The sequence below is a fragment of the Hipposideros armiger genome, unplaced genomic scaffold (assembly GCF_001890085.2).
Source record: "Hipposideros armiger isolate ML-2016 unplaced genomic scaffold, ASM189008v1 scaffold_365, whole genome shotgun sequence".
In the NCBI taxonomy this organism is placed as follows: Eukaryota; Metazoa; Chordata; class Mammalia; order Chiroptera; family Hipposideridae; genus Hipposideros; species Hipposideros armiger.
The window spans coordinates 658,791-671,761 of NW_017731715.1; positions in this window are offsets into that span (position 1 = coordinate 658,791).

Below are 12,971 nucleotides of genomic sequence, written 5' to 3' on the forward strand. Positions count from 1 at the left end.
AAAAAAAAAAAAAAAGAGAAGTGGGTCTGAGAAATAGTGATTTCTGGCTCAAGGGCCCATCATTAGAAGAGAAGTTACATTGCAAAGAGTTTGGAGCAGGCCACGTGCAAAGGCGAGGCTCAAAAACGCTTATAAAAGGAAGGGGTTAAAAGCAGGAAGGTGTCCCCAAAAAAGGGCAGACTTCCCAGGACTTGGAGTTTTTATCCCTTTTTCTCTAGAATGGGCTGTTTCCCTTTGGGCATGGGACCACTTGATTGGCACCTATAATTGACAACAGGCTATTATCTCATCTCTTTAGACTGTGCATGTTCCTTCCCAGAATCCAGTCTATTATAAAGACATTAATAAACTTCCGGGTATGTGTATGATATGATAATGATGGTATAATGAGGCCCAGGTGAAATGAAGGTCGTTATGGCCTTTACTGCGCAGGTGTGAGTAACTGGTCTAATCCAGTCAGATATTTTGTACCCGTTTGTTTTCCCCATAGGGGTAAACAATTACAATGAAAAGAAGTTTTGGGTGGAGAGGGGAGGTCACCTGGACAGTCGCATTCTGTGGGGCATGCAGGAATGCAGAGACCCAATGGCTGCCTCTAACTGCCTGCCTTGTTTTACCTTTGAGAGACATGATCCCCATAAAATCTCTATGGGAAGTTGAGGTCCAGGAAGTCTCTTCTTCTGTATCTGCTTCCTGCTGAGTAGGGGTGTAGAGCTGTCCCTGCCTATTGGGGGATTCATGGAACTCTCACCCTATCTGATCTCAGATGAGAGGAAGGGGTCTCAAGCTCCATCTGGAAGACCGTGTTGGCTTCTTCAGTTGCGACTGGCAATCTTGTTGGGGTACCGTCTGTATCCCCAAGGCCCCCCTCATAGGAGCTTGGGAGCCTTCTGTCGACACTGTGGAGGAGCTGCTCACTGGAATGACCTGAGCCAGACTCCTCTCCATGCCTGGCTCTTCAAAGGCCCAAGCCTGAGCTATGGTGCATGACCCAGTCTCCTGAGTTTCTGGTCCACGGACTGACCGGCGACCTCCCATCCTGCCAGGTCTCCCACGGAATACCTCAGCTTCAAGAGTTCTCTCACTCCATGTGGCTCACAGGGTCCCCAGATGGAGACTTGCATCTTCCTGACGCTGACCCAGAGTCCACTGTGCTAAAGCTCATGCCCCGTGGTTCGAAAGAGGTCCTGGGTCTTCCATTGCTGTTCGTTCTTGCTCTCGTTTTTATGATTCTCGTCTACTGATGTTGGGATGCTGCAACTCCAAAGCCAAGCGACCCAAGTGAAAAATGCCTCCATCTAAACGGTGCCCGATGGACGGACCCTCAAAGCATCTTAAACAAGGAGCAGGCTTTCATATTAGAAAAATCACTCTGGCAGCTGGAAGAAAAAGGTACATGGTAGGTGGACTGAAGGCAGACCAGTCAACATTCCACTGCAGCTGGGCAGACAAAGCCAGGTGGCCCCATATCATACCATTGTAACGAAGGCTTGCTTTTGAGAGCTGGAAGAAGGCACTTATGTTTGAACTGCCTGGTTATGTCATTAAGGTCTCTCACCACCCCTTGTTTGTCATAACATTGCTCAAGGCAATTTTTTAAACCAAAGGCTTAGGAATAAGAATATCACATACATTGAGGAAATTTTAATTTAACTTTCCCAAGAGCAGGAAACCAACCTCTTGCAAAGTTCAGCACATTCCTCAAAGCTGCTCTCACTTTCCTGCCTGGCTGAGTCAGGCAGCAAAAAGTCTTTGTTGCTAAGACAACTCCATACAAGGCCCTCCATTGCTGTGTTGCCCTCTGCTGTGCTCTCTGCCTAAATCCTTTGAGACTGCTTGGAAAATTACAAACTAAAACTAGCAGCGCTACTTCACTTATCTTTCTCAGAAATCCCACTTAGATATCCGTTTCTATCAATCATTTTATTTCTGTCGTCAGTATCTCAAGCCCCAAACTTTCCTTTTTGAAAAGAAACATGGATATTCCAGTCAAATTAGATTTTATGTTCTGATATTTTCATACCTCATTTGCTATTATTCTATTTGTTTGAAATCTATTTAAGGAAGGAGTAGAAAGGGGGGAAGAGAAGGTACATCTGATCTTGTATATGTCGCTTGGGGCTAAGTGCTAAGAGACATCCAAGTACCAAACCTAAATGTATTTCCTTGTTAAAACATATGACACCATATATTGAATAAGAGCAATATTGTGTGTCTGGGTTTCAAAAAGGTTTTTGGCAAAGTTTCAGTATAAGAAACAAGGTGAAGAAATAGGGACTGGGTAAGGCTGTATGGTTAGCATGATTCAAATCTGACAATACCCAGAGGGTGTTGATCGATGAATCACTGACATGGTGTATGAAGGGTTTTAGTCTTAACCCCATCCTACTTATCAAATTCATAATCACTTGGATAGCAGCATATGCTATTAATTTTGTAGATGACCCAATGTATCTAGTGCAGTGGTAGACACTAAGTGATTGCTCAATAAATGTTTGTTGAATTTAATCGCGTGGAAACTGTTCATATTTTACATGACAGAATCACAATTCTAAATTAGTTCATTAGGCTGGTAAAAAGTAAAAATATGGGGCCAGCAGAGTGGCGCGATGGTTAAGAACTGGCTTGGGACACCAGAGGGCCCCGGTTCGGATCCCACATGTGAGGGCCAGTGACACTGCCCTCCACAGNTGCTAATGAAGTGTTCTCTTATTTTTCTTTTTAATTTCTTCTGTTTCTGTCATTACTTCCTTATCATTTCTTCTTCTATTGATTGATTGATTGATTGATTGATTTTTGTCCTTTTTGGATTAACTTGCCTAGTACTTTATCTATTTTAGTATTTTAAAGAACTTTTAATATTTATTTATTAGTACTATATTGTCTGCTCTAAATCACTATTTTGTTATTAATTCCTTCCACTTGCTTTGATTCATTGGTTGTTGTTTTTTTCCCTTTCTCAGCCAGGTGCTAAAACTTTATTAGTTATTCACTCTTCAGATTCTTCTAATAAAATTATTTAAAGCTATTGAATTTTCCTCTAAAGTCTGCTTTAGCTCTAACTCATATGTCTGGGTATTTAGTATTCTCATTATTGTGCTTTTGTAGAAGTCCTGTGATTTTAGTTTGGATTTCTTTGTTAACCCAGATGTTACTTAAAAGAGAACTTTTAAACTTCTAGGCATTGTTTTTCATAAATTAGTTTGTAATTTATAATTTTATGTTGTTGTATCATGTAATGTTGGTTGTATTGTTTCTACATTTTGGAGTTTGTTATTTGTTTTCAATGACTTAACATATAATTAATTTCTTAACATATAAATAATTTCAGAAAGCAACTGAAAATATTTTCTAGTTTCAGGGTACAGGTTTTGCAATTTATATGTGTGTATATACGTATTAGACCCACCCACCCTATTAACTATTTTTTTTGTCCTATATATACATATATACATATTTTTCATCCATTTGACCTGTCATTAACTGCTTCTCCCTTTCTGGGCACATGGTAGAAATGCTTTACCTACACAGCTTTAGGTTAGAGATGCCTATGTTGATTGCTTTGGATAATGAAATCTGAGCAAAAGTAGCTTGCACCACTTCCAGGTAGAAGCCTTTAAATGCTGGTACATTATTTACCATGTTCCCATTTGCTTGCCCGGTGGGGAATATTTGAAATAAAGCAGACTCCATCAGCATACATCTTTGGTGAAGAAAACATTGAGAACAGGACACTGCTGACCAATAATGAACATGTAAATATGAGCAAGAATTAAATAATTTTAGTTTAAGCTACTGAGATTTGGAGGTTGTTTGTTATTTAGCAGGATAGGCATAACCTAGTCTATCCAAATATAGAATTAAGGGATGTACTACACTTCACAGTAGATTGATTCAATAGCTCAATTATGTAATCAAAGACTCAAATTTTTCCACCTTTCACTCTTGAAAGCAGTAGTTATCGCTGGTAACAAGATGTAGTAGTTCTAGTACTTATATTCAGACATGAAGTAGCAAAAGCAAGAAGGAAAAGCATGTCTACTTTAGCTTTGCCTTAGGAGCAGGCTAACTCCGTGGTGCAGTCCAGCAAAGGCATCTTATACCTCATTGGCTAGAATTGTGTCAAATGCCCATTTCTGAACCAATCACTGGCAAGTGGGTTGGAATTTTCATGATTGACATAGATGAATGATCTGGAATGAAATGGATGTTGAGGTATCAACCACAATGACTTCTATTAATAGCAAAAATCTCTATTAACATATATACATATATAGGTACTATTGTTTTTAAATATTTTAATAGTTATAAAAATTGCCCCATAGAATTATCTTGGTAAATATAACACATAATCTGCTTTTACCATTGCAGAGTCATTATTTTTCCTCAAAACCTGAATTTAAAAATTATTGCTTTCTTTGGTGAGAATTTACATGTTGTTTATTATTTAGACCTTTATTTATAAAAATATCCACTTACATATTGTACATAGAAAGAGAAAAAATGAAAATATGTTAAATTTTAACCCAGGATAAGCAATGATCTGAATGTATTTGTATATTGGCAAATATATATTTGTATATTGCCTGAGAAAGGCAACAAATATCAGAATATGGGCTATATATTAGAATATGTGTTTTCTTTTAAGATTTTTATTAAAATATAGCTAACATATAATATTACATTACTTTACAAATATCACTTTAACCAAGGTTTCTGTACTGTCTGACAACTCAGCTAAGTTTGGCCCCACCTTCAAAATATATCAGGAGCAATCTACTTCTCACCACCTCCATTCCTACCATCTTGGCTTAAGCCACCAATTCCACTTGCCTAGGTATATAATGGTCCCCCAGTCTGTTTTCCCTGCTTCTGCCTTTGCTTGCCTTCAATCTGTCTTTAGCACAATAGCCAATGTGATCCTGAAACACAAGTCAGATCATATTTCTTTCCAGCTGTTGGCATCTCCACCCTTCTCCCTTTTGCTACTGGGCTTCCAGACTCTGGCTACCTTGCTGTTTCTACTAAGCACACTCCTGCCTCATGCTCTTGTACTTGCTTCTTTCTGTACTTGGATTTCTCTTCCTTCAGAAATCCATCAGGCTCACTACCTCACCTCTTTTAGGTCACCTCTTCAGTGACACCTTCCCTGAATACCCTATCCAAAATGTCTCCACCCCAAGCACTCCATTATTCTTCCCTGCTTTATTTTTCTTCTAATTGATTAGCACCATTTAACATATTCTATTATATCATCTTGATCTTTTTCTTTCTTTCTTTTTTCCATTTCCCCTCTAAAATGGAAGGTCCATGAAAACAAGCATGTTTTATGTCTTGTTTAGTTTCTTCCCAGTGCCTAATTATGCCTGGCACATTGTAGGTGCTCAATAAATATTTATTAAGAGAATGAATAAACACCTGAATGAATTCTTTAGCTTGCTCACAATTGATTTTTTTTAAAGGATGTTAATTTGTTGGGAGAGGTTCCAAATATCTGTTTATCTGAGTATCTAGCTTCAGAAAGTTTGAATTTCCCTTTTGAATAGGTTGGAACTTGTATATAGCTGTAGATGAATTATATAATTTCTGATTATCAAAGTAACATTATTATTATAGGGAATGTGGAAATGCAGGAAAAAAATTAAAATTAACTTGTAATCCAACCACCCAGAGACTGGCAACATTTTGGTAAACTTCTTTCCAGACACATTTAATTTCAGCGATACTTTATTTTCAAGTTTCCTTGTCCCCATGACAAGGAATGGAACAAACAAACTGAGGAACTCAAAGCTGACTGTGGTTTCATGCTTCTAGCAAAATCCCATCCTCACAGTTCACTAACAGCCACAAGCGCTCCCATGGAATTTTTGGGTGCTACTATTTTCCTTTTCTAAGAAAGCATGCTGTAATTTGGACATTTAAGTTACCCAAACTTCCATGAAGGATCTTCCTTCTAAACTGACCTCAGAATTCCCAGAAAATTAAATATTTGGAATTTGGGAAATTTAGGTTGATTAATATTATGAACAGCTCATTGGGTTAAAGGCCAGAAGCCTGGGGTTTTAGTCCCACTTCAACAACTTTCTGGCTGTGAGGCTTTGGGCAAGTCACCCCCTCTTAGCTATGGGTTGCTTTGTAGAAATGGAGATAATATCTGCCTCACAATTTTCTGTAAGGATCAGATACGGTAATGCAGAATGTTCTAAAACCTGTAAAGAGCAACACAGGTATAAAGGATTATAATTGTAATTAAAGTATGGTAGGTCTTAGGATAACAATGACAAAATGGACGTGCCACTACTTGTAAAAAACCCAGGGGAGAAAGGCTAATCAGTCCTAGCTGGTTTCCTATTCTTGTCCTTGTGCTATGCTATTTCTAATCATGGGTTTGTGCTTTTCCCACCAGAAAATGGGGGGGAGGGGGTGGAGGTGGGGGAAAGGGGAGGGAGAGAGAGGGAGAGAGAGAGAGAGAGAGAGAGAGAGAGAGAGAGAGANTCTGCAAAGAGAACTATATAAATCTTAATGAACTAGACAGTATAGTCCACAGTGTATTCTGATAAGTATTTTTATTTTCTTCACTCTCAGAACCTTGTGGCACCTAGAGTGGTTCTTCCAGCCACTTATTACTGGTCACACTGTTCTGTTGCAGGTTTCAGTATGTCTAACCTGAGCTGTCTGAATCTTCAGTCTTATCAGTACTATCATCTTCACTACCCTTGAATGGGAAAGGAAGGTCTAAATTCACATGTGTTTTGGAGGAATTACTTCTTACTTGAGATTCCTTTAATTTGCAAAAGCACAGACACCATGATGCTTCCTATTTAATAACATTTAAATATTCCTGTCCCAAGATGAGCTTGTAATGCTGTTATCAAATTGCTTTGCATCCTACATAGGATAGGCACATATACATATTTATGTTAGTGAGGGTAAGGCAAACTTGCTGCATTAAAGAGACCTTCCTCCAAAAAACCTTAGTGTCTTAAAGAAACAAGTTGACTTCACAACGAAGTGCCAACCTGAAGTGAGGATTGCCAGTTGGTAATTCTGCTGCATGGTGATCATCAGAAACCCAGGCTAAAGGTTGCTCAGTTATCTTCATTATCTGTCCTTTAGTTACAACCTAAATTCCATTTATGAGCTTAAAAATAGACCACAAACTGGTAATTTTATTACTTTGTAGTTTAAAATGTGACCCATAAATGGACATATCTTTTCACCCTATAAATTTGCCTCTTGTTTTTTTAATCGTGGCATGGAAACTATTTTTACATTTCATGTGTACTGGGCAAACTGTTGGTAAAACATACAGAATTCTCTCACTGTTTGAGCTATCTTGAGGACCAAATAAATGAATCTGAAGGCTTATTTTTGTATATACAATTTTACTGTTCTACAGAAAAAGTCAAGTATTGATAATAAAAGTCTGTTTTTTAATGTCTTATTTGCAGTCCTGTTAATATGCCAGTGTCAGGCTGTCCTTTCTGTAGAGAAAACTAAATTTCAAAATATAAACAAAGGAATGAGTTCTTTTGTGTTCCATTTTTGTTGTCGCTATATTTTTCTTCTGTACAAAAATAATGCCCTTTTTTTCTCATAAGTAATGGCTTTAAATTGGCCAAAAAGGAAAAAATAAAAAGACAGCAATGTGTTGGCATATTCCAGGAGACAGTGGTGACTTTTTGTTTTTATAGTGCATTGTGAAAGACATTTAACAAAAACTTTTTTAAAAGTTTGAGAGACTGCTAAGCATAAAATATTTTTCAACGTCTTTGGCTCCTTTTTAAGAAGTGACTTAAAGGATGATCAGCATTCATTTCTGAGAAATAAATAGGAAGCCAAGAAAAGTAAATCAGCATATAAATAAGCATATTTACCAAAAGCCAGAAAATAAAAAAAGTTAGGCTATTCACATTCACAGAACACAACAATGTTTACTGCCCTGGAGAGCCAAGATATTCTATTGGATAAAACTGTCACGTGGTTTCTCCATGGGGTTCCATCTCTTGGGCAAGTAGACCCACAGCAGCTGAGCAAACACTCTGGAATTCTGTGTAGCTCAAGACCACCCCAAGGGCAAGGTCGGCAGGAGGCAGGGAGGGCAGCCTCCCTGTAGAATAAGGGCGTGGCTTCTGAGAATGGGGTGGTCTCAGGGGCGTCAGAAACCTGTTATGGACTCAGTGCCAGAGGTGCTGAGACTTCCAGACAAGCAAGGTCCCATTCTCACAGCCTCTTGAGATCAGGTTAAATCTAAGGTCTCCTGCCTGCCTCTGTCAAACAGCCAAGGACGCTCGCTGGGTGCTAAGTCCCAGTGAACTGCTTCTGAGCCCTCCCACGGCTGTCCCACAGTAGTTTTGGCCCAAATCATTTCCTGCTACATTTCCTTTCCCCATTGCCATGTATAAAAGTGTGATGGGGCATGAAAAATAGTATTGTAAGCCAAATATCACACTCTATTTAAGAAGACTGGCCTGATATACTTAAATAAAAATTAATTTTGCTAGTGATTTCAAATGCCAGCCTACAAACTTGCAAGAAACTCAAAAGGCCACAGGATGGGGTTGTATAGACTACGGTGTGGTAGAAAACAGAGGAAGGACATATCATAAGAGCCTGGGGAAAAGAGTCCCTCATTAAAAGATGTGACTTCAGTGGCAGACCTTGAAAGCACTGGCGATCCTCAAGACCTTCCCATGACACGAGAGGGTGAGGTGAAGTTAGTTGTACATATAATCGCTGCTTATATTAAGTACGTATAAAATAGTTATAGCGAAGTGTAGTTTTCAGCGTTATAAGGAAGCCTCATATCTTGTAGTATATGTGACATTAACAGAAATAGTTGCAAATTAAGGTTATCAAGTCACATATAATTAATGCAAAATATTCTCGGCAGGTAATTCAGTTGGAAGGCGGTCGTTCTCTTCTTTAGCGTGTGTCCATGTGCACTACTAGCATGCGCGCACACAGGGAAAGCACTCAAATAAGGACTGAAAAGGGAAAAATGAGTAAGGAAAAAGTACTAAGGAAAAAGTAGGGCAGAACTGGAAATCAAAACAAACTTACATCTAAAATGATGTGATTAATAAAGCAGGCAGAGAATGGCCCTCAAACATCAAAGTAATGTAAGAACAGGGACGCTTTCCAAAGCTCCATGTAGAATAAGGAAGTCATTTCACAGGACGAATTACAACAATATACACAACACTAGTCCTCCTTACTAGTCATAACAAAAATTACTTGAAACATATACAGAGAGAAGGAAAGAATTTTGGTTGTGAATATTGAGAATTCAAGAAGAGAGAAGTTATATCCTCCAAAANAGTTGCTGTCCTTTTGTTCTTCAGTCTAGTTGTGGAGGACGTTGCTTCACTGGCCCATGTTGGTATTATCATTGCGCTCTTCCCGGGTGAGGCAGATTGGTCGCCGGCCACTGGACGGCCTCTCATGGTGGTCTTGGCAGCTCATGCTGGCTGCCAGCCACTCATGGTAGCTCACAGCAGCCCCACTACAGCCTATACCATCGCCGGTGACTCCCAGCAGCCCAGCTCCAGATAGAGCTGTTGTTCACCATCTTAGCTGTAGAGGGTGCAGCATCACTAGCCCTAACATGGGATTTGAACCAGGGCCCTGCTGCTCACAGCTGGCGTCCCAAGCCAACTCTTAGCCAACACACCACTCAGCCAGCCCCACAAGTATTTTTTAATTGCTTCTTTTTACTAGGCACTTTGTAGATGCTGACTTTATAATTGAATGAGATGTAGTGCTTGACCACAAGAAGCTTACCATCTTGTGGTGAGGAAGGACCTAAATAGATAACTTCAGTGTGTTTCCTATAACAGTGCCTGCTTATAGTAGGCATTTGTATTAGTTTCCAATTACTGCTGTAACATGTTACCAAAACTTAGTAGCTCAAAAAAATCACAATTCTATTACCTTACAGCCCTGGGGTCAGAAGTCTAAAATGTCACCAAGCTAAAATCTAGGTGTCAGCAGGGCTGGTTCCTTCTGGAGGTTCTGGGGGAGAATCTGTTTCATTGCCTTTTTCAGCTTCTAGATATCACTTGCCTTCCTTGGCTTGTAGCCCCATTCCTCCAACTTCAAAGCCAGCAATGTCAGCCATGGTCATTCTCACACTACCATCTGCCTGGTCTCTAGTTCCTACCCCCTTTTCCACACTTAAAGATTCTTGTGATTATGTTGGGTCCACACAGATAATCAAGGATAATCTCCCATCACAAGGTCAGCTGAATAGCCAAGTAGTATTTAGCCCAATATTGTGAGATATTCCAGTTTGTCAAGCAAAACCAAAGATCTTAATATTTATATATAAAATATCAAAAGTTTTAAACTGTCAACTCTTAATTCTTTTACATTGTCAACACTATCAACATCTGTGGGCCAGATTGGGCCCATAGGCTGCTACTCTGCAACCTCTAGTCTAAGGTGAAGAAAGGATTTGACTAATTAACCAGCAGTCCTTCACCTGGAGTTCAGGAAAGAATTCAAGAATCTGTGAACCTGAATAGGGAAAAATATATATCTCTTTTTAAAAAATTTATATAATATAATTTACATATCTTTTATCTCTCTATATCTCTTTATATTAAATAATAGTAAACAAATTATATGCTTTATTTTACTAACTTCTAAAAGATATTTAACATCTAATTTATAAATATCAGCAACAGATCACAGTAGCATTAAGACTACCTATGACTATCACCCATTGAAATGACAAATATTTTCATATCATATTACAGTGTTGCAGCATCTCAAAATATCTTGTATGCTCATCTCCACTTTGAAATTATGGCAGTCTGTAGATCTACCCTAAATCTTGTTTAAAGTATTAATAAAGAAGCATGTGTAATACCATATCATGAATTTGCTTTTATTTTAATATTTTGATAACTGTATTTCATCTTATTTGGTTATCTTTGCAGCGCTGTTTTATTTTATGAATGAAGAATGATTGTTTTGAAAAGGGTTCCATATACTTCATAAGACTGCAAAGGGGTCTGTGGCACATCATACACACATACACACACATACACACATTCACACACACTCACACACACTCCAAGAACCCTTGAACCAAGTGAAGAAAATGAAGGAAAAAGGCAAGGCAAAAGACTAATCCAAAACCGACACTCACAACTGTATATCTTGCTTTTCTCTTTGATAAGCATGTGCTCAGGTGGCTCTTCCATCTTAACTATCACTGAGGTAGTGACATTAATTCTTCCAGGCCTCTCAGGTACCACATTAAGTCTAATTTCAACTACCAGGAGTGACTGAGTCTTGGTGAAAACTGAAGCCCACTGATGTTAAACTCCATTATCAAAGTGGGCTGCCCTAGGAACTGCGTTGTGTTCAGTAAGTAGGTCACCCTAGAACTTCAGCTGCATAGTTAGAGATGGAGATTTGTGTTTGTTTATTTAGGTCTTGCTGAGCCGAGGAGCTTCTGATTGTTTGCTTGCTGCCCCATTTAACCAAAGCCTCGCTCTGCTGGTAGATGATGGCTGGTTTCTTTGCAGGTCTGGGAGATGTGTCTGGCCTGCTCCCCATCTGGCCTGTCTGCTCTGCTTGCTGGGTTTTGCAAATCTGAGCTCAGTTGTGGGTTTGCTTCATTCCAGGATGCTGGGGTTGGCTTTTCACATTCCTAGGTCTCGTGTGTCTGAAGACCTTCAGTTTGGCTTTAGGAATAATCCTATGGTGTAACACTAGCTCCTGAATGGTAACTTAAGTTTGGTAATAATAATAAAACAGAAATAGGGAACTATCAGAGATTATTAGTACTGGCATATGAATTAAACCATATTGCAACAAATCTGTTTCAAGGGTAATAATCTTAGTTTGGACGAAATTGAATTCAAGACCTCAGCTTCATTGGCATGTCCCACATCCACTTCCTCTAAATATGAAGCTTTCCAGATCTACTTAAATGATATATACTCCCGACTTGTCTTCAGATAGCCCTCTAAAAGGAAGTCGTTTCTACCAAGCTGTTTTCAAATGCCCTGATATTTTTTGAGTTCCAGGCAGTTAATATACCCAAAGTTATAAACAAGAGCACCCCCATACCTGCCCCTGGTCCCCAAAAGCAGAGATATTTGTTTCTTTTATTCATCATGGTATCTCTAACCTGGCACATAATAGGTGTTCAAAAATTAGTTGGCTTAGTAAATAAATTAATCAATGCAACATAAATAAGTATAATTACAAATTTACTGAGGAGGTTATTGAGAGGATTATTTAAGATATAATGTTAAAACATTTCATAAACTCATAAGTCTTATATAAGTGAATAAATTGGATTCACAAGTGCCCTAAACCATGATTAACTTCATACACTCCCTTCATGATATATTCAACAAGAAATGCAGAAAACACATGTACACCAACTGTAATAGTCTTTTGGTTGTATAAAAACCTTCCTCTAAGCAAAATCGTGTAATTGGCATGTTGCCATTTCACTCTCCTTTTATCAATGCTACCCTGCTTAGGGACCCCCCACTTTCATGGGTACAGAGCCTTACAAAATCTTGTACAAAATCCTTACTCCAGACATTGAACATTTCTTAGCATTGTCTCCACACCATAAAAAGTTAGCTTTCCTATGTGCTATTCTTTCTCAGCATTACAGAGCTAACCTGACAAAGCTTAATATATGTGGGTATGGTATCAGCAGGTTACTGTTTAATGTGACCTCTTTCTTGGGTGGTGCATGTGTCTCATTAGGAGCAGATACTCCAGCTATCCTGGCAAAATGTTTGGAGAATATTGGCTCTTCAAGATGATTTCATGTTATAGCACACTGGCAGCTACCTACTGTATTTGCGCATAGAGCCAGCCCTGGAACACATGCCGAGGCTTCTCTTGCCTCTCTTCTACCGTGGTGCACTGGGAGACATGGGCACACTGCCCCCGCCCACCCGCCTTAGTTTCTTCATCTATAACCAAAAAGGGAG